The sequence below is a fragment of the Lissotriton helveticus genome, chromosome 3_1, assembly GCF_964261635.1.
Source record: "Lissotriton helveticus chromosome 3_1, aLisHel1.1, whole genome shotgun sequence".
NCBI lineage: Eukaryota > Metazoa > Chordata > Amphibia > Caudata > Salamandridae > Lissotriton > Lissotriton helveticus.
The window spans coordinates 588,029,668-588,050,436 of NC_136061.1; the positions used below are offsets into that span (position 1 = coordinate 588,029,668).

A 20,769-nucleotide genomic window follows, 5' to 3' on the forward strand; every position below is an offset into this window, starting at 1 on the left:
TGATAGGCCTGCAGAGGGAGACACATGGGATGAGTCTGGAGACCCTTATGGTTACCAGCCCCCTGAAGAAGAACAGGAATAGGACAATTGGTATGAAGAACTGTTGGAGGCTGCTGGGTTGGTGGACACACCAGCCGATACTGGCCTGGTCTCTCCTCCTACCATGGCTGCGGAGCCTCTTTTAATATGGTGGTGAGTAGGGCAGCTGAGGTTTTGGACCTTCAGTTGCCCACTGTGGCAGTCAAGATGAACATCTTGATAGTGATGTTTCAGCAAGGAGTCTCCCTTCTACCATTCAATGAAGACCTTACAGATGGCCTACTTGGGGCCTTGTAAAAGCCTTGCACTGGGGCTTCTGTGCATAGGGTGCTTGTCTGCCACCATTGCTCTCTCTCCTCCCCCCCACCCCCGGGATCCTAGTTTACTCATTTAGCACCCCACCCTGGAGAGCTTGGTATTCGAAGCATCCACATACAGAATTAATGCAGATCATTCTGTCACTTCAACGGATAGGGAATTCATAAGGCTGCACACCTTTGGCAATTGAATATTCTCTTCCGCCATACTAGCACTGCAGTTGGTTAACACCTTGTGCATTTTGGGCCATTATTCCCATACCATATGGGATTGGTTGCCCAAGTGATGCCTATGGTCTCAGAAGAGGCCTGAGCCATAATCATCCCGGCTAATGCTGACTGGCTAACTGCAGCAAATTTCACCATACGGTCTGGGCTCGGCACAACTGACTCACTGGGCACTACGAGTTCCTTGTCAGTGGCCTTGCAGATCCACACCTGGCTGAGAACAACTGTTTTTTCAGGGGATGTCCAGTCTTCCCTCATGATTCAAAACACAAGGAAGGAGAGGGGGAGTATACATCAAGACATATCCTCACAAGGTAAAAAACCAAAATACAAAAAAATATGGTGGCTGTGTGGTGCTTTTTAAATCAGATGCATAAGTACAAATGACTGATACCAAATTGCCAAAATGTTGGCGTGGATGAGGGTACTCACTGGAAAAATACGAAAAAAACAATCTATTTGGAAGAGGAAGCCTCACTCACATAATGTGACATGTGTCATTACAGGCAAACTTTCTCCAACCTAGTAAGACAATACCACCAGGGTGGACTCAACCTTCTAGTGCACCCGATGGAGGGAGTTCTTAGATAAGATATTTTCCTAGATTAAACAGGGGGTTCCAGATAAAGTTAAAAGTACCTAGAGGTACCCGGTTTTCACCTTTATTAGTGGTAGCCTCTGGTGCATCTAAAACAAACTATGCAGTGGAAATAAAGCAAAATGTCTTCTTGCCAACATGTTTCTGCACTATTCTAAGTTGCCATTACAAAGGTACACAAAAATAAATTCCTTCCCCCCGGGAGACCTACTTTGGATAGGGCCCACCCTCCACCCTCTTTAACAGTTTTGAGATGGGTTTTTGAGATTGTTGGTGAAATAGATGCCCACCTTCCTCAAAGAGACAAAGAATGTGCTTAACCTGACTAAGGACATGTCTTTCGACCAGGACATCAGCATAGACATTGAGTCACTCTATACCAATATCCCGCAGGAGGCGATCCTCAACGTAATAGACAAAATCTTAAGTGAGACAGCATAAGAGTCGATGACACCAAGCAAGTCCATACTTGACTTGTCATACCTAGCCCTAGCCCAAAACTACTTTGAGTATGAAGGAGAATTCTTCCTGGAAGTGCATGGGACATCAATGAGAAGCATTCTGGCTCCTAGTTTGTCATGTCCGTACGTACACTCCTTCGAATCTGAGTATGTGCTCCACCCCTCGATACCCGTTTAGGGAGAACATCAAATTGTGGAAGTGCTACATAAATGATAATCTACTCACAATGGCTGAATGCACTAAACCCTTTTCTTAGATTTACGATCACCCTTGGTTGGTCGAAACTGGCCTTTCCGGACGAAATAATAACTGCTTACAAGGATTCTTTGAGAATAGATGTCAACTACAAGGAGACAGAAACAACATGCTGCATTTCGAAAGCTACCACCCTCGATCTCTACGAGAGAACCCTCCAGTGGGTCAGTTCTTACATCTGAGACATAACTGTTCTAATTCAAAGGACTAGAAGGCCCATGCTAAGGGACTCACTGCAAAACTTGCAGAAAGAAAAAAAGCTATAAAGACAGCCCTACGTAATAATAGGGAGCAATTGCTATCTGCCTTTGAAGGAACCGCCCAGGACAGATTGATCTGTAGGACAACCTTTAATCCCCTATCTACCGAGTTGTAGAAAATCATTCATAAAAATTGGGCTATACTTGAGTCATTGGGACACAGCTTCCGCAATCCGAGGTAGTCCTTCAAAAGGACCAGTAACTTAAAAGACATATTGGTACACACTCTCCCAAGGACACTCCATACGGAAAAAAGACAAACTGCACCCTGGGGTTTGCCACCGCCAGGTGTGCACTCTCTTTGTAGTAACTGCAGCCTAGGTCTTTTCACCAAAAAGCTGAAGGAGATTAATCTGGGGCTTAGAACCCCATGGAAACTGAAATAACTTTACAATAGCAATTCCAAGAATGTGATTCACATCATAAGGTACCCTTGCAATCTACTGCATGTAGGAATGAGGTCAAGAAACATCAAAACAAGGAAAAAAGAACACCGTAGCACCATACGATATTAAACGGATACACAAAACTTATATTGAGAAGGGACACAGTGACAGTGAGCTGAAATGGTGCACCATTGAGAAACTGAAAATAAAAAAGACATGACTGGACCACTTCTTCTCTTTGAACAGAGATGGGTATACAGACTACGCTCCCACATTCATGGGGCTGAATGACGAAATACCCTAGGGTTATTTAAACTCCCAAACTCAATGAGAGTAGGGTAACATGGGCTACATAAAACCTCCTCTGAAAAACTATCTTTACATGTAGACACACCCACTAACACCAGATAATATATGATTGTTCTGACTAGCAGCGGTCCATGCAGGTAAGCGTGAGGGGACTTGGGGAGGGGGATTTCGACCGATGACAGAATAGGATTTATTTATTTAATTTTCCTTATTCCTTCGTCTGTCAACTTCCCCACCTTCTGTCCTGCACCGCCCACCGTGCTTACCTGCACAGACCGCCGCTGATTCCGACCAAGGCACTTATTTGTACCTTTATAGCGTGTGATTCCCACAGCCCCCTTTGCGGTGCTATGGGCGTAACACAGACCCTGGGACTGCCCATGCCAATGCAGGTGGAATTTCTAGGTTCCTCCACTTACACAATGAAGACTCTCTTGGGAAAGGTTACTCTCATCTTCTGCATCTTTCACTGTGTGTGCCCTGTGTTCCTGCTAACCAGGTTCCCAGTGCATGAGTTAGTTCCCAAAACTTTACCTTTGTTTCCATAATTGTCACACCTGTGGCTCACCTATAAGCCCCTTGTAAAAGGTACCAGAGGTGCCAAGGGCCTTGTCACCAGAGAGGGTGTCTAAGGGCTGCAGCCTTTATTGTGTCACCCTTAGAGACCCCTCACCAATCACAGGCATACTGCCACTGCAGCCTATGTGTTTTGGTGCAGATAAAAGTGAAGAGTTGACGTGGCACACTTCCTTGTGTGCCAGACGTACCAGCACTGCGAGGGGCATAGGTAAGTCACCCTTACAGCAGACTTTACAGCCCTAAGGCAGGGTCACTATACCTCATGTTAGGGCATAGCTGCATGAGCAGATATGCCCCTACAGTGTCTAAGTCCATTTGTAGACATTATAAGTGCACAGTGAAACCATACTGAGTACATGGACTGGGAGCTTGTCACTACTAGTTTGACAGCTCCGTGATGGCTTCACTGAATTCTAAGATGTTTGGTACTAAACATCTCAGTTTAATAAACTCACACTGATGCCAGTGTTGGATGTATTAGGAAATGCACCCAGAGGGCACTTCAGAGGTGCTCGTTAGTGTGTGCCTGTCTGTTCCTCACCAGCCTGCTATCTTTAGACATGTTTATGACCCCTTGAGGTGGGAGCCTCCTGCTCTTGTGGGTCAGAAACAAAGCCAGCTCTGGGTGAAGGTGCTTCACACCTACCCCCAAGCAGGAACAGCATAGAAAGGCTTACCGTCCTTTGTTACGCTGATTAGGGCATCTCCAGCTGGTATGATACCCACCCCTTGACCAAGCCCAATTTTCGGCAGCAAGGTCGACTGAAAAATTAGTAAGCAAGAGCGATGTGTCCCCTCTCAGCCAGGGCAACCTCTAAGGTGCCTCGTGCTGAAGTGACCCCCTCCTTTTGTTTAGGAGGACTCTGCCAAAAAGTTTAAGGCTATGCCCCCTCAACAGAGGGAGTGGATATACAAAGGGTGTAGGCACCCTAAAGGCGAGTAGCCCATTGGCTACTACCGTCTGACCCTGTAACACCCCTACAATTTGTATTTACGGTCACACTTGAACCTTAATACTCAGTTTACCGATGACCTACAAAGAAGAGGACAAGGAAGAGCAAATTACTGCACGACAATAAGCTACAGACACTGACTTGGTCCCAGCCAGCATGCCTTCCATAAACACTCTTGATCTCCAGTGGACCTGTCCAAAAGAAAACCAGTTTTAAAGATCACAGCTCTGCCTGCGGAACTGTGAAACCGACTACCTCTGCACCCAACCCCCATGGCTTTCGATCTAGTTGAGAAGAAAAACCAAAGGTGGTGATGGACGGAGCGTTGACAATACAAACACTCACCCCCAGTCAACTGATCTGGGTTTAACCCATCACCGTTCTTTAGCTCACTCCGCCACCCCAGTTCAGACATGGCCATATGCAAATCAGTCTGACCCTGTGCCTCATGGGAACAGTCCAGCCCGAACTGCCAAGCCATGTCTTCCCTGGACCGGAATCAAGCTTCCCAGGACCGGTTTCTGGCATTACAGCCGTCTTCAGCCGGGCTTGCTTGACTCCAGTGGCAAAGTGAGCAAGGGACTCACGTCTGAGCATACACTGCCAACTTAGGGCGAACAAAGAAAAACCAAAGGTGGTGATGGACGGAGCGTTGACAATACAAACACTCACCCCCAGTCAACTGATCTGGGTTTAACCCATCACCGTTCTTTAGCTCAATCCGCCACCCCAGTTCAGACATTGCCATATGCAAATCAGTCTGACCCTGTGCCTCATGGGAACAGTCCAGCCCGAACTGCCAAGCCATGTCTTCCCTGGACCGGAATCAAGCTTCCCAGGACCGGTTTCTGGCATTACAGCCGTCTTCAGCCGGGCTTGCTTGACTCCAGTGGCAAAGTGAGCAAGGGACTCACGTCTGAGAATACCCTGCCAACTTAGGGCGAACAAAGAAAAACCAAAGGCGGTGATGGACGGAGCGTTGACAATACAAACACTCACCCCCAGTCAACTGATCTGGGTTTAACCCATCACCGTTCTTTAGCTCACTCCGCCACCCCAGTTCAGACATGGCCATATACAAATCAGTCTGACCCTGTGCCTCATGGGAACAGTCCAGCCCGAACTGCCAAGCCATGTCTTCCCTGGACCGGAATCAAGCTTCCCAGGACCGGTTTCTGGCATTACAGCCGTCTTCAGCCGGGCTTGCTTGACTCCAGTGGCAAAGTGAGCAAGGGACTCACGTCTGAGCATACCCTGCCAACTTAGGGCGAACAAAGAAAAACCAAAGGTGGTGATGGACGGAGCGTTGACAATACAAACACTCACCCCCAGTCAACTGATCTGGGTTTAACCCATCACCGTTCTTTGGCTCACTCCGCCACCCCAGTTCAGACATGGCCATATGCAAATCAGTCTGACCCTGTGCCTCATGGGAACAGTCCAGCCCGAACTGCCAAGCCATGTCTTCCCTGGACCGGAATCAAGCTTCCCAGGACCGGTTTCTGGCATTACAGCCGTCTTCAGCATCACAATCTTTATGGAAGCTGCAATGGACCTGTGCTAGTGGTCAGTAAAGGACTACCTGAAATGTACTTGCATCCTCCTCTGGTAGTGACCACTGTGATGACGGACACCTCCAAACTCAGGTGGAAGGACACTTCCAGAGAATCTGAAGATCAGAGGCCTCTGGTACCCCTAGGAGCAGGTACTTGACATCAACCTGCTGGAAGTGAGGGCAATCTGCTTAGCCTTATAGCCATTCCTCCCATTTCCTTACGGTCAGTCCATCCAGATCTTGCCTGACAATACGACCGTTCAGGTTTTTGTCAACAATTGGGAGAGTAGGGTTTCTTCTTCTCTGTTTAGAAGCACTGAGTTATTGGGTATGGGCACACAGCTTGTCATTTGGCTAATCGTCACAAATCTGGTTGGCTCTTTAAATATCCAGCCAACAAACTCTGTTGGTGTCCCTTTGATGACCATCAATTGCATCTACACTCACAAGTGGTAAAGAACACCATTTTCCTGCAGGGCACACCTCAGGTAGATCTTTTTGCACTCAGGAGTACACTCACTGCCACAGCTCTGTGTCCTCCAGTATCTTTTGCAAGGAGTCATGGGGGATCGTGTTTCCATTGAGATGTAATTTTCCACTCATTATGTGTTTTCTCCCATATCCTTGATTCCTCTGATTCTGAGAAAGATTTGCCAAGAACGGGCCCAATTAAACTAAATTGCAACAGACTGGACAAAAAAGATGTTGTATGCCAATCTACCTGTGTCTCCTGCTCCGTATACATCTTGAGCTGGACTTCCTCTCCCTTTCTTCAGGCGTCTACCTTCATCATGCCTGGAGATTGAACAGGGACAACTAAGTTTCTTCCAGCTGCCTCCAAAAGCGGTTGATGTCATTCTGTCACCCCTTCATAAAATTGGTCTATTCTGGAAGGTGCAATCAATTGTCACATGGTGTTCTAAACTAAATATAGACCCTTTGAAGGCACATCTGTTCAAGGCCCTCAGTTTGCTTTGTCTTTGAGCCAGTAAGGCTGTACTGTCGGCACGGCCAAGGGATACGCTGCCTTCTTGTCTGCCTTTGTCTGCATTCCAGACCAGCCGTCCTTTTGAAGTCACCATTTACAATCCGGATCTTAGAAAGAACTGAAGCAATTCCTTTTTTTCAACCCCAATGGGATTTAAATTGAGTTTTGACTTTTTCATGGGTGCTCCTTTTGAACTTTATCACAATAGCCAGTTAAGACTGTTAACATTCAAGCCACTTTTTCTTGTGGCCATTTTCATGGCAAGGCAAGTACAGTGTTAGTTGGCCATTCACATGCTACTTACTGCACAAATTAGGCCTCATAACAAAAGCATCTCTTGTACCATAGGTGATAACCCTTTTTATCAGGGGTATTCAATTACCCTTCCTACCTTTTACCCTCTGCCTCACCTCACCACTGAGGCGGAGAGATTACCTCTGATGGACTCCAGGAGAGTGGCCTGTTTCTGTATTGCCTGTACCATGGAGATCAGAGTCTGATGATCAGCTCTTTGTGGGTTAGCAGGTAGGAAGAAAGTTAAGGCAGTTCAAAAAATGACTTTGGTCTGTTGGCTAATACTCTGTAGAAAGGTGTGTTATGCCAAGAAGGGGCCACTGGAACTGTGCTCACTCCACCAGAGCAAACTCTGCTACATCAGCACTCTTCAGAGGTGTTCCTGTGTCTGCAATTTGTTGTATGATGACGGGGCATCTATCTATAAGAGACTATTAGTTATAGATTTCTTACCTTAGAATTACCCCCAGGGGTCAGACTGGATCCGGATATTGTTTATTTTTTTTGTAGCAGTGCCCTTGCGCTTCAGGAGGTGGTGTCGGTCGACTCCACATTCGTCATCGGTGTCGTGATCGTCGTGATGACGTTGCCCCTGTGTGGTGACATCAGTTCTTACTTATTCCGCGCCAGCCAGCGCAGATCCGGAGAGAGCGGTACCCTAGTCACTTTTGACTAACTGTTTTTTGGCTTTTTGTCGACTTCTATTCGAGTCGTTTGACTCCAGGTGCATGCAGGGATGTCACACCGGCAGATCGGCTTCAAACCTTTTGTCTCCTGCCACAAGCTGATGTCGGTGATGGACCCACATCTAGTGTGCCTCTGGTGCCTGGAGCGCAACCACGACCCAGAGTCGTATTCTGACTGTCGGCCATGGCCCGAAGTCTTTGCGGGAGCAATCCCGAAAGCTTCTGGAGGCCTGGCAGTCGGCTCTGCGCCACTCGAGGTCCCGTCGAGAGGGAGGTCACGGGACCAATTGTGGAGCCACCACCACCACTCCTCGTCAAAGTCTTCGTCTTCGGGTAAGTCTAACCACAAGAAGAAGGCGAAGAAGCACCATCGCTCTTCGCCTTCTCCCTGTCCATCGGCTGATGAGATGCGGTATCCGGATGGTTGTCGTCCTCAGGCTCCGTCCACGTAGCCTGCTAGGTCGGCTCTGAGTTTCTCTCCCTTTCCGGGAGCCGGAGCTACCTCTGCCCCACTTCATACACTTTTCAAAGCTCTCCACTCCATCTTTGGGCAGCCCGACTCTGCCGGCGCGCTTTGGGCCCCTTGGACTCGGCTGGGGGTTCTAGGCCTTTGCTGCCGGTGGGTCCGGCCCCGGCACCGCACGCCCCCCCCAAGGATCCAGGCCTGGATTAACGCCGGTCGACCTGAAGACACCTCCTTCGCCCATTGACGACAACGATGCTGCCTCAGCCTCCAGTTGCATACCCAGCCAGCATCGAGTCCGGCTCCCCCCTTGTCTTAGATGCGGAGCTGGGCCAACGTCCATCGGTTCTGATGTCAACCGGCAATTTTGTGCCAATTTTGTATCCTGGTGTTCCCTATTGCCCTGAGTGGCAGCCAGGCAAGGGTGAGGAGGACTGGGAGTGATCTGTTGACCCTCTTGCAGATCAGCTTGATGAACCGCACTGGAAAGAGGAGTTGGGTGATGTCAGTCATCTGGATACCCCAGACCTTGGTATGCTTTCTCCCTCTACTGTGGCTATGGAGTAGGGAGCCTCCTACGCTGTGGTGTTGCGTAGGGTGGCTGAGGTCTTGGGCCTTGAGCTTCCGACGGTAGCAGTCAAGACTAACCTCCTGACTGAGGTGCTTCAACCAGCAGCAGCCACTTCAGAGCCTCTACTGCCATTCAACAAGGCCCTCACGGACATCCTTCTGGGCACTTGGCCCAACCCCAGCATAGATCCTCCTGTGGATAGGATGATTGCCTAACGCCACCACCCGGCTCCAGGTGACCCTATTTTTATCTCCCAACACCCTTCCCCTTAGAGCTTGGTATCCCAAGCCTCTACCTTCAAAGGCTTGTTCCCTACCTCTACCCCAGATAGGGAATCCAAGAAGCTGGACCACCTTGGGAAGAAGATGTTTTCTTCCGTCAGTTTAGGACTGTGTCGGTTAACACGCATGTCTCTTGGGCCATTACACCCACTCGGTGTGGGATACGTTAAGCAGGTGCTGCCACAATGCCCGGAGGAGGGGAAACATCCTTTACACCGCGGATGTTTCAACGCAGTGGTGTTACGATGCGTCCTTTACAACGCAGGTCGTATACCACGACTTGCGCTGGAGGGCGCGACAGGATTAAAAAATTTATATTTACTATTCCAACAACTTCCCTAGTGTCCACGGGGACTGGTGTTAGAATAGTAAATTACACTATTCTCAATCCGCGCCCCGAACCCAAGTCGTTGTCACGACTTGTGTTGTAAAAGACGCATTGTAACAGCACGCGTTGTATCTGAAAGAGACACATTAGTATTAGATTCCTTACCTTAGATTCCTTACCTTAGAATATCCCCAGGCGTCAGACTGGATCCGGAAATGTTTGCGTAGCAGTACCCTTGCGCGTCGGTAGGCGTCGTCTGCGGCTCCGCGTCCGTCGTCGGCGTTGTGGGCGCCGTGATGACGTCGTCGGAGTACTTAGACGCCGCCTCCGCGTGCTGACGTCAGTTCTTCTTTTTTCCGCGCCAGCTAGCGCAGATCTGGAAAAAGCAGTAACCCTAGTCAATTTTGACTAACTTTTTGATCCTTTTTGATTGCTATTTCGAAGTCTCTCGACTCCGAAACTGTGCCGATAGGGATGCCCGGCTTCAAGCATTGTGACGATTGTGACCGGCTGATGTCGGTCACGGATCCTCACCGTGTGTGTTTGTCGTGTTTGGGCGTCGACCACGACGACAAGGCCTGCTCCGACTGCCGGGCCCTCTCTTCGAAAGCCAGGCGGGAGCGGTCCCGTAGGCGCCTCGAACTCCGGCAGTCGGCCCCGCGCCGTGAGAGGTCCCGATCCCATGGGAGGTCGAGGGACAGGTCGCGGGCCCGGAGCCACCACAGCTCCGAGAGTAGGCCGCACTCCTCCGGGTCGAAGTCGTCATCAGGTAAGCGGCACAAGAAGTCCAAGCGGCGTCATCGCTCCTCGGACTCCCCCCGACGCTCGCGCAATGCGGCCGGGGGTTCGGGTGACACCACCCACGCGGCTCCGTCGGAGTCGCGGGCGCCGCGTACAGCTCCACACCCTCCGGTCCCTGGGCTGAACGCGTCGCCGGAGGAGATCGAGCGCTTCCTCATGGCTATGAGGAAACTCTCTCCTCCGACGGGCTCCGCGGCGCCTCCGGGCCCAGCGGACCCGTCTGGGAGCCCTAGCGGGTCGGCGGCTCCGGCCCCGACTCCGTCGAGTGCTTCGGCCCCGACGCCGCCGATGCCTTCGGGCCCGGCGCCGCAGGTCCCCGTTATCCCGACGCCGCCGGCGCCTTCGGGCCCGGCGCCGAGGGGTCCAGTTGTTCTGACGCCGCCGGCGCCTTCGGGCCCGGCGCCGCAGGACGCTGCTGGCCCTCCTTCGGGACCTGGTTCGTCGCCGGTGGATCTGACGGCCTCCCCGGCGTCGGACCCTCAGTTGTCGCCTCCGGCGCCGTCCTCGGGTGGCGCCGACCCCGGTCCTCCTTCCGTTCCTGTTCGGCCGTCGGGACGGCCCGTTGGGCGCCGCTCCAGACGCCGTTGGGTGAATTTCACTTTTATGAACAGGCCCCATTGGTTGATGACCCTGAATTTCAGGAGATGGAAGAATGAGAGGACTGGGAGGGGTCTGAGGACCCTCTGACCAGGGAGTGTCAGTCTCATGAGGACTGGACAGGAGACCTTTGGGAGGCCAGTGCCTGGACACCTCTCCAGACACTGGGTTTGTCTCCCCATCTTATGTGGCTTCGGAGGAGGGGGCAACATATAGTGTGGTGCTGATGAGGGCTGCCAAGGCCTTGGGCCTTGAGCTCCCCGTCGCGGCCGTGAGGACTAACCTCCTCACTGAGGTCCTTAAACCGCAGTCAAGCTCGGCCGAGCTTCTGCTGCCCTTTAATGAGGCCTTGACTGACGTTCTTCTGGGCACTTGGTCCAAGCCCGCTACGGGTACGCCTGTAGATAGGAACGTGGCCAGACGCCACCGCCCAGCCCCGGGCGACCCATGTTTTCTGTCCTCCCACCCTACCCCCGAGAGCCTGGTCATCCAGGCCTCCAATTCCCAAACCGCATTCCCGTCGGCCCCGCCGGATCGGGAATCCAAGAGGTATGACCAGTATGGGAAGAAGGTCTTCTCATCCATTAGTCTAGGCCTGCGGTCTTCCAACACCGCCTGCCTCTTGGGACGTTACACCCACTCTGTGTGGGATAAGGTCGCGGAAGTGCTGCCAGAGTGTCCGTTGGAGGTACGGGCCAAACTCGGCCAAGCCCTTGTGGAGGGGCAGGATGCAGCCAAATATTCCATCCGGTGTGGGCTGGATACCACTGACTCGCTGGGTAGAGCGATGGCAACGACGGTGGCGGTCAGACGCCACGCCTGGCTGAGGTCCGCCAACTTCTCGGCAGATGTCCAGAGCACGCTCATGGACATGCCGTTCGATGGCCGTCGCCTCTTTGGCGACAAGGCAGACCATGCGCTTGAGCGTTTTAAGGACTCCAGGGCTACGGCCAAGTCCTTAGGCCTCTCGGGCCAACGCCAGCAATCGGCTGCCTATCACTCCTTTCGTGGCCACGGAAGGGGTGCGCCCACACGTGCCGCCAGCCATGCACCGCAGGGCAATACCGAACGAGGTGGCGGCCGTGGGAACCGCCGTCCAGGCAGTCGGGGGCAGCGGCGAGGTCAGTCCACACCTTCCCCCGCAGCATCCGCCTCAAAACCCTCCTAGTCCGTGCTTTCAGGCCCATGTGACGCCAGTGGGAGGCAGGGTTCGCCATCACCACCTCCACTGGCGCACTGTCACGTCGGACAGGTGGGTGCTGCAGATCGTCCGAAGGGGCTACTCCCTCCCCTTCGAGGCGACTCCTCCAGCCATGCCACCGAAGAACCACCGTGTATCGGGGGATCACTTGCGACTTCTGCAGGAGGAAGTTACGGCCCTCTTGGCCAAGGGGGCCATCGAGCGCGTTCCTGGGCCAGAAGTAGGGTGTGGTTGCTACTCCCACTACTTTCTGGTACCCAAGAAGGGCAAAGGGGGCCTACGCCCTATCTTGGACCTAAGGAACGTCAACGGCTTCCTCCGGAAGGAGAAGTTCAAAATGCTGACTCTGGCTCAGGTTCTGGCTGCCCTGGACCCAGGAGACTGGATGGTAGCGTTGGAGTTGCAGGACGCTTACTTTCATATCCCCGTCCTGCCTGCCCACGGCGCTACCTGCGGTTCATGGTGGGCCACGAGCACTTTCAATTTACCGTGCTCCCCTTCGGCCTTACCAGGGCCCCACGGGTGTTCACAAAGGTGATGGCGGTGGTCGCAGCTCATCTGCGCAGGTTAGGGGTTTCAGTCTTCCCCTACCTCGACGGCTGGCTGTTGAAGGCGGGCTCGCCCCAGACAGTCGTCAGCCACCTCCAGACTACGGCGGACCTCCTGCACCAGCTGGGGTTCTCCATCAATGTGCCGAAGTCACACATGTGCCCCTCTCAGAAGCTCCTCTTCATCGGAGCGGTTCTAGACTCGGCGCGGTTTCGGGTTTCTCCGCCCGAACAGCGGGTCTGGGATATTCTGGCTCTGATTCCCATCTTTCAGCCGTTATCCCGGGTTTCGGTCAGGTTGACGCTGCGGCTTCTGGGGCTGATGGCCTCCTGCATCCTACTGGTGCATCACGCCAGGTGGCGGATGCGGGCTCTGCAGTGGGACCTGAAGTTTCAGTGGGCCCAGCATCAGGGCAACCTATCCGACCACGTCCTGATCTCGGAGGGCACTGCGAGACAGCTGCAGTGGTGGCTCACGGACCGCGATTGGGTCAGCGGCAGGTCCCTCTCCCTTCCCCAACCGGAGCACGTAGTTGTGACGGACGCGTCCCTCCAGGGCTGGGGAGGCCACATGGGAGAGGCGGAGATCAGAGGCCTCTGGTCTCCGGCGGAGACCCGGCTCCACATCAACCTGTTGGAGCTCAGGGCGATTCGTCTAGCACTGAAGGCATTCCGCCCCTCTGTCCGGGGGAGTGTAGTGCAGGTGTTCACGGACAACACCACCGCCATGTGGTACTGCAACAAACAAGGCGGGGTGGGGTCGTGGATCCTTTGTCAAGAGGCTCTTCGCCTTTGGCAATGGCTGGAACGCCAGGGCGTGACCCTGGTGGCTCAACACCTGGCGGGTTCTCTGAACGCCAGGGCGGACGAGCTCAGCCGTCGGTGCATGATGGATCACGAATGGCGTCTGAACTCGGACGTGGCGCAAGGCCTCTTTCTGCGATGGGGAGAGCCTTGGTTAGATCTATTCGCCACCGAAGAGAACGCGCAATGTCATCTGTTCTGCTCGTTGGAATTTCCAATGCAGCACTCGCTCGGAGACGCTTTTCATCGCGAATGGAGTTGCGGTCTGTTGTACGCCTTTCCGCCTATACCACTTCTGCCCAGAGTGCTGAAGAAGATCAAGCGCGACCGGACCCAAGTCATCCTTGTGGCTCCGGACTGGGCGAGAAGGTACTGGTATCCAGAGCTACTCAGTATGTCAGTCGATCCCCCGGTTCGTCTGCCTCTTCAGGAGGACCTTCTGTCGCAGCAGCAGGGGACGGTCCTCCACCCGAACCTGTCCAGTCTCCACCTCCATGCTTGGAGATTGAGCGGCGGCAGTTGAGGCCATTTGACTTGCCTCCTGAAGTTTGTAACATCATTCTGGCAGCCAGGCGTCCCTCCACAAAGTCGGTATACACCTGCAGGTGGAACAGATTTGTGGCATGGTGCACAGCAAAGGCTGTGGATCCCCTCAATGCCCCTCTTTCTGAGGTTCTTCTCTTCCTTCTTTCTCTTGCCCAGCAGGGCTCTGCTCTGGGCACAATCAAGGGCTACCTTTCTGCCCTTTCAGCCTTTCTCAGGCTGCCTGATCAACCTTCTTTGTTCAAGTCCCCTATTGTAAACAGGGGCCAGATGTAGGTAGGAATCATTTACCGATTTTTAATTACCGAATTTTACCGATTCGGTAATTAAGAATCAGTAAATAAGAAGGGGGGTATGTAGGAACATCCAGATGATCCATTTACCGAATCGGTAATTATCTGTATTTACCGATTCGGTAAATACCGACCGGTAATGCTCTATTCATTCCTATGGGCTTTGAAGCCCATAGGAATGAATGGGCATTACCGGTCGGTATTTACCGAATCGGTAAATACCGATTTTGACAAGGGTGCAGGCGGTGTCACTTTGACACCCTCTAGCACCCCCAAAAAAGGTTCGGGCCATGTGGCAGGCATACCTGCCCTAAGGGCAGGTCTGCCTGTCATATGGCACAGGTGTGCATGCACACATGTGCATGCACACCGGAATCGGTATTTTACCATCAAATATATTTGATGGTAAAATACAGATTCGGTAAGGGTTGTGGGACTCGGAAGAGTCCCACCTACATATCAAATTTAACGAATAGGTAATAATACCGATTCGGTATTTTACAGATTCGGTAAATTTACCGATCGGTAAATTTACCGAATCTGTAAAATAAGTGGCCCTACATATCAAAGCTCAAATACCGGTCGGTAACGGCCGAAAATACCGATATTCGGCCGTTACCGACCGACCTACATCGGGCCCCAGATTTCTTAAGGGCATCACACACACGTTTCCTCCTGTTCCGTTTGTGATGCCTCAGTGGGACTTGAACCTGGTTCTTACCTTTCTGATGTGCCACTTCACAACTGTCCTCTTCGCCTTCTGACCTTGAAGACTGCTTTCCTGGTTGCCATCACCTCTGCCAGGAGAGTGAGTGAGCTCCAGGCCCTTTCTTGTACTCCACCTTTCCTTTCTGTCCATTCGGACAAAGTGGTGCTGCGTACCAAACCTTCTTTCCTGCCCAAGGTTGTCACGGCCTTCCACATCGGGCAGTCTATCACCTTGCCAACCTTCTTCCCGCCACCGCATCCCTCTAAAGAGGAAGAGCGGCTCCACCGTCTGGACCCAAAACGTGCGCTCTCATTCTACTTGGATCGCACACGCCAGTTCCGGGTGGATGACCAACTCTTTGTTGGTTACGTGGGCGCTAAGAAGGGGAAAGCGGTGCACAAGAGGACCATCTCCCGGTGGATCATCCTGTGTATCCAGGCATGCTACTCCTTGGCTAGGAAGGAGCCCCCGGTTGGACTGCGGGCTCATTCTACCCGAGCGACGGCGACTACCACTGCCCTGGGCAGGGGTGTGCCCTTACAAGACATCTGTCAGGCGGCTACGTGGGCATCGCTGCACACTTTTGCAAGACACTACTGCCTGGACAGCCAAGTCCGGAGGGATGGCTTCTTTGGCGTTCCGTCCTCCAGGACTTTCTGGTGTGATTATTGGTTCGCAGACCCACCACCGGGGTTGGTATTGCTGGGGTATCTATTCTAAGGTAAGGAATCTAATACTAACGTGTCTCTTTCAGATGCACAAGTTACTACTTGTGTAACGATACATCTGTAAGAGACATTAGTTAGTATTAGATTCCTTACCGACCCACCCATCCTCCCCGTTCTGCGAACCAATATCTAGGGTTAGGGTTGTCCCCTTTCAGGGCCCTAGTTTCAATGGCACCAGTGTTGGTTTTTAACATGGCTCTGCGTTTCTGGCGCGGAAAAGCTGTGTCTAAGAACTGATGTCAGCATGCGGAGGCGGCGTCTAAGTACTCCGACGACGTCATCACGGCGTCCACGACGCCGACGACGGACGCGGAGCCGCAGACGACGCCTACCGACGCGCAAGGGTACTGCTACACAAACATTTCCGGATCCAGTCTGACGCCTGGGGATATTCTAAGGTAAGGAATCTAAGGTAAGGAATCTAATACTAACTAATGTCTCTTACAGATATATCGTTACACAAGTAGTAACTTGTGCGACGGTACGCGTCGTACCGTCATACATCTGCTGGAAACGGCCAACTCGCTAGGCAGGACTATTTCAACGTCGGTAGCGCTGAGCACTATGCCTGGCTGAGGTCCACTGGCTTTTTGGGCGATATCCAATCAACGCTTTTGGACATGCCCTTTAATGACTGTTGCTTGTTTGGCGACAAGGCACAAAACGTGCTTGAGTGCTTCAAGGATTCTATGACTACGGCCAGATCCTTGCACCTCACGACTACATCTACCCCCATGCAGTCTGCCTTTCACCCCTTTCTTGGCTATAAAAGGGATGCCCCACCATTTTCCTCCCAGAGCCACAGGCCGGCGCAAGCTGCCCAGCCTCTGCTTGGCCAGGGACGTGGGACCCAGTGCTGTGGGTCTGGGGCCAGTGAGCAGACCAGTCCACCATTGTCCCCTCTGCAGCAGCCTCCAAACCTTCCTAGTCCGACCTTTCATGGCCACCAGTTGCCAGTGGGCGGCAGTATCCGCCATCACCTCCTCCACTGGTGCAGCATCATGTCGGACTGGTGGGTTTGCAGATAACCCGAAGGGGCTACTCCCTCCCCTTTCAGACTACCTACCATCCATACCACCACAATTCTATTGGATGTCGGAGGATCACTTGGCCCTTCTCCATCAGGAAGTTACAGCTCTCTTGGCCAAGGGAGATATTGAGTGAATTCCTGCCCCAGAAGTAGGTTGTAGATGTTATTCCCACTACTTTCTGGTGCCCAAGAAGGACAAAGGCCTGCGTCCTATTTTGGGTCTCCGCAACGTCAATTGCTTTCAAAATGTTGACACTGACTCAGGTTCTGTTTGCCCTCAACTTTGGAGATTGGATGGTAGCGTTGGACTTGCAGGGCGCTTATTTTCACATCCCGTCCTGCCTGCCCACCGGGGTCACCTACGGTTTATGGTGGACCACGAGCATTTTCAGTTTACCTTGCTCCCCTTTGGCCTTACCAGTGCCCCTCGGATGTTCACGAAATGATGGCGTTGGTCGCAGCTCATCTGGACAGATCAGGGGTTCCAGTCTTCCCCTATCTCGAAGACTGGCTGTTGAAGGCAGGCTCGCCCCAGGCTGTCGTCTCCCACCTCCAGACTACGGCGGACCTCCTGCATTCGCTGGGGTTCACGATCAATGTGCCGAAGTTGCACCTGATTCCCTCTCAGAAGCTCCTTTTCATCGGAGCGGTTCTGAATACAGCACAGTTTCAGGCTTATCCTCCAGAGCAGCGAGTCTGGGATATTCGGGCTATGATTCTGATGTTTCAGCCTCTATTCTGGGTTTCCGCGAGAATGACCCTGAGGCTACTCTGCCTCATGGCCTCCTGCATCCTGCTGGTGGATTATCCCAGGTGGCACATGTGGGCTCTGCAGTGGGACCTGAAGTTCCAGTGGGCACAGCATCAGGGGAGTCGTTCCGATTGCGTCCAGATCTCAGAGGGCACTGCACACCAACTGCAGTGGTGACTATTGAACCAGGATTGGGTCAACGGCAGATCCCTCTCCTTTCCCCAACCAGAGTTCACGGTGGTGACAGATGCATCACTCATGGGATGGGGCGGCCACATGGGAGAGTCCAAGCTCCACGTCAACCTTCTGGTGCTTCGGCAGTTCCTCTTGCACTGTAAGCATTCCTTCCTACTGTCAAGTGGTACTGCAAAAACAGGGCGGGATGGGGTCCTGGACCCTATGTCAAGAGGCCCTTCACCTCTGGACATGGCTGGAACATCAGGGTATGTCCCTGGTGATTCAACACCTGGCAAGTTCCCTGAACGCCAGGGCAGGCGAACTCAACCGTCGGTGCATGGTGGATCACAAATGGCGTCTTCACTTAGAGGTGGTGCAAGGTCTCTTTCAGCGGTGTGGAGAGCCTTGGTTAGATCTATTCGCCACTGAAGAGAACGTGCAATGTCAGCAGTTCTGAGCGTTGGAATTTCCAAGGCGGCACTCGCTCGGCGACATTTTTCGTTGCGAGTGGAGTTTTGGTCTTCTATATACCTTTTCAGCTATACCACTTCTGCCCAGAGTGCTGAAGAAGATCAGGCGCGACCAGGCCCTAGGTATTATTGAGGCTTCGGATTGGGCACGAAGAGTCTGGTATCACAAGCTCTTGTACATGGCCATCGATCCTCCGATCAGACTGCCTCTTTGGGAGGACCATCTGTGGCAGCAGCAGGGGACTGTCCTCCACCCGAACCTGTCCGGCCTCCACCTCCTTGTGTGGAGATTGAGCAGCAACAGTAGACAGCTTTTGACCTTCCTTCCGAAGTCTGTAATGTCATCTTGGCAGCCAGGCGTCCCTTCACTAAAACGGTATACGCCTGCAGATGGAACACATTTTTGGCATGGTGCACAGCAAAGGCTATTGATCCCCTTTCTGCCCTTCTTTCAGAGGTCCTCCTCTTCCTTCTTTCATTTTGGCCCAGCAGGCATCTGCTCTCGGCACCCTTAAAGGCTATCTTTCAGCTGTTTCAGACTTTCTTCATCTTCCAGATCAAATTCTTTTTTCAAGTCCCCTATTGTAAATAGGTTTTTAAATGGGATTACTCATCTCTTTCCTCCTATTCCTTTCGTAATGCCCCAGTGGGACTTGAATCTGGTTCTGACTTACCTGATGTGTGCTCCCTTCGAGCCATTACATAATTGTCCTCTCAGACTGTTGACTCTAAAAAGTGCCTTTCTGGTTGCCATCACCTCTGCTCACAGGTGGAGTGAGCTTCCGGCTTTTTCTTCTAAGCCTCCTGCCCTTGCTGTTCATCTGGACAAGGTTGTCCTCAGAACTAGACCTTCCTTTCCTCCCAAAATGGTTGCCTCTTTCCACATAGGGCAGACCATCACTTTGCCCACCTTCTTTCTGCCCCCACATTCTTCTAAAGAGGAAAAAAGACTCCATCATCTGGATCCAAAACGTGCTCTATCCTTTTATTTGGATCGTACAAAGCAATTCCGGGTGGATAATCAACTCTTTGTTGACTATGTGGGCACCAAGAAAGGTTGGGCCGTGCAGAAAAAGGACCATCTCTCAGTGGTTCGTTCTTTGCATCAAAATCTGTTCCTTGGCGAAGAAGGATCCACCAGTAGGATTGCTTGCCCACTCCACTAGGGCGATGGCAGCCACTACTGCTTTGGGACGCGGAGTCCCTCTCAATGACATCTGCCAGGCAGCCATGTGGGCATCCCTGCACACTTTCTATAGACATTATTGCCTGGATACTCAAGTCCGGAGAGACAGCTTCTTTGGCCGCTCAGTTCTCCAGGACTTTCTGGTGTGAACTTGGTTCGCAGACCCACCTCCGGGGGATGGTATTGCTGGGGTATCTATTATAAGGTAAGGAATCTATTGTGGTAGAGGTGTGGTTCAGCGGCCAGGGTGCCTGACTCCGGACTACGGGGTTCATGGTTCGATCGCCTGTGGCAGGTTAGCCCAGCACCATGTGACTCTGGGCAATAGATTGCTTAATCTTCCTGAGGGCCCCCAGTGCCGGGACACCACTTCGGAGGTAGCTGTGCGCTTTACAAATACTGGTATTTCATTTCCTTTTATATCTAATAGACTTTTTCAGATGAACAAGTTACTAATCTTCTGTAACGATATATCTGTAAGAGACATATATTAGTTATAGATTCCTTACCGCCCCACCCATCCTCCCCGTTCTGCGAACTGACTATTAGAGTGAGGGACTCCCTTTCAGGGCCCTAGTTTTGTGCACCAGTAGTCAGTGTCTTGCATGGCTCTGCGCTTCTGGTGTACAATGTTGTGTAAAGAACTGACGTCAGCGCGCAGGGGCGGCGTCTAAGTAGATACCACAACGTCATCCCGGCAATACCGACGATGCACGTGAGTTGACCGACGCCACCTCCTGACACGCAAAAATACTGCTTCGAGAAAAAAACATTCTCAGAATCCAATCTGACGCCTGGGGGAAAATCTAAGGTAACAAATCTATAACTAATATATGTCTCTTACAGATATATTGTTACCGAAGGTATTTAACCTGTTCATTAACACCTTTGCTAAGAATTATTGCTTGAATGGCCATTTTGCACTCTCAGTGCTCCAGAATTTCCTTTTTTGCCCACCACTGCAGAGGGGTACTTCTTTAGAATGTATTTAACCTGTAAGGAATCTGGAGGTAAAAGCATCAATCAGAGGAAAGAAATGACTTACTTTAGGTAATTAGCGTTCCAGTGGATACCTTCAGATTGCTCACCAGGCCTGCCCACCTCCCTGTTCTGTAGTGTGGTCATAAATCATTAATAATAAGCCTCTAGTTTAGATTGTTGCACTGCCTTAAATTGTTTTGAAATTTTTTCATCTCTGCCATCATGGGCATAGAAAAAATCAACGAGGAGTTGACGTTAGTGGGCTAGGGTGGATGCTACAACGACAGGTCAATAGAGTGTCCATCAGAAAGATCACTACTCAAGCTAAGTAACCTTTTTTTTTTACATTGATTTGCACTTTTGTGTGTTTGTATATGTGTATGTATGTATTCAGACAG

The 20,769-nt window shown here is 51.9% G+C and overlaps 1 protein-coding gene across 1 annotated transcript in view; it reads left to right on the forward strand.

Annotated features, from left to right (window-relative positions):
* Positions 1 to 20,769, forward strand: part of UNC80 (unc-80 subunit of NALCN channel complex) — a 2,761,828-nt gene that overhangs the window by 1,011,312 nt on the left and 1,729,747 nt on the right. The gene's annotated exons all lie outside the window — the stretch shown is intronic.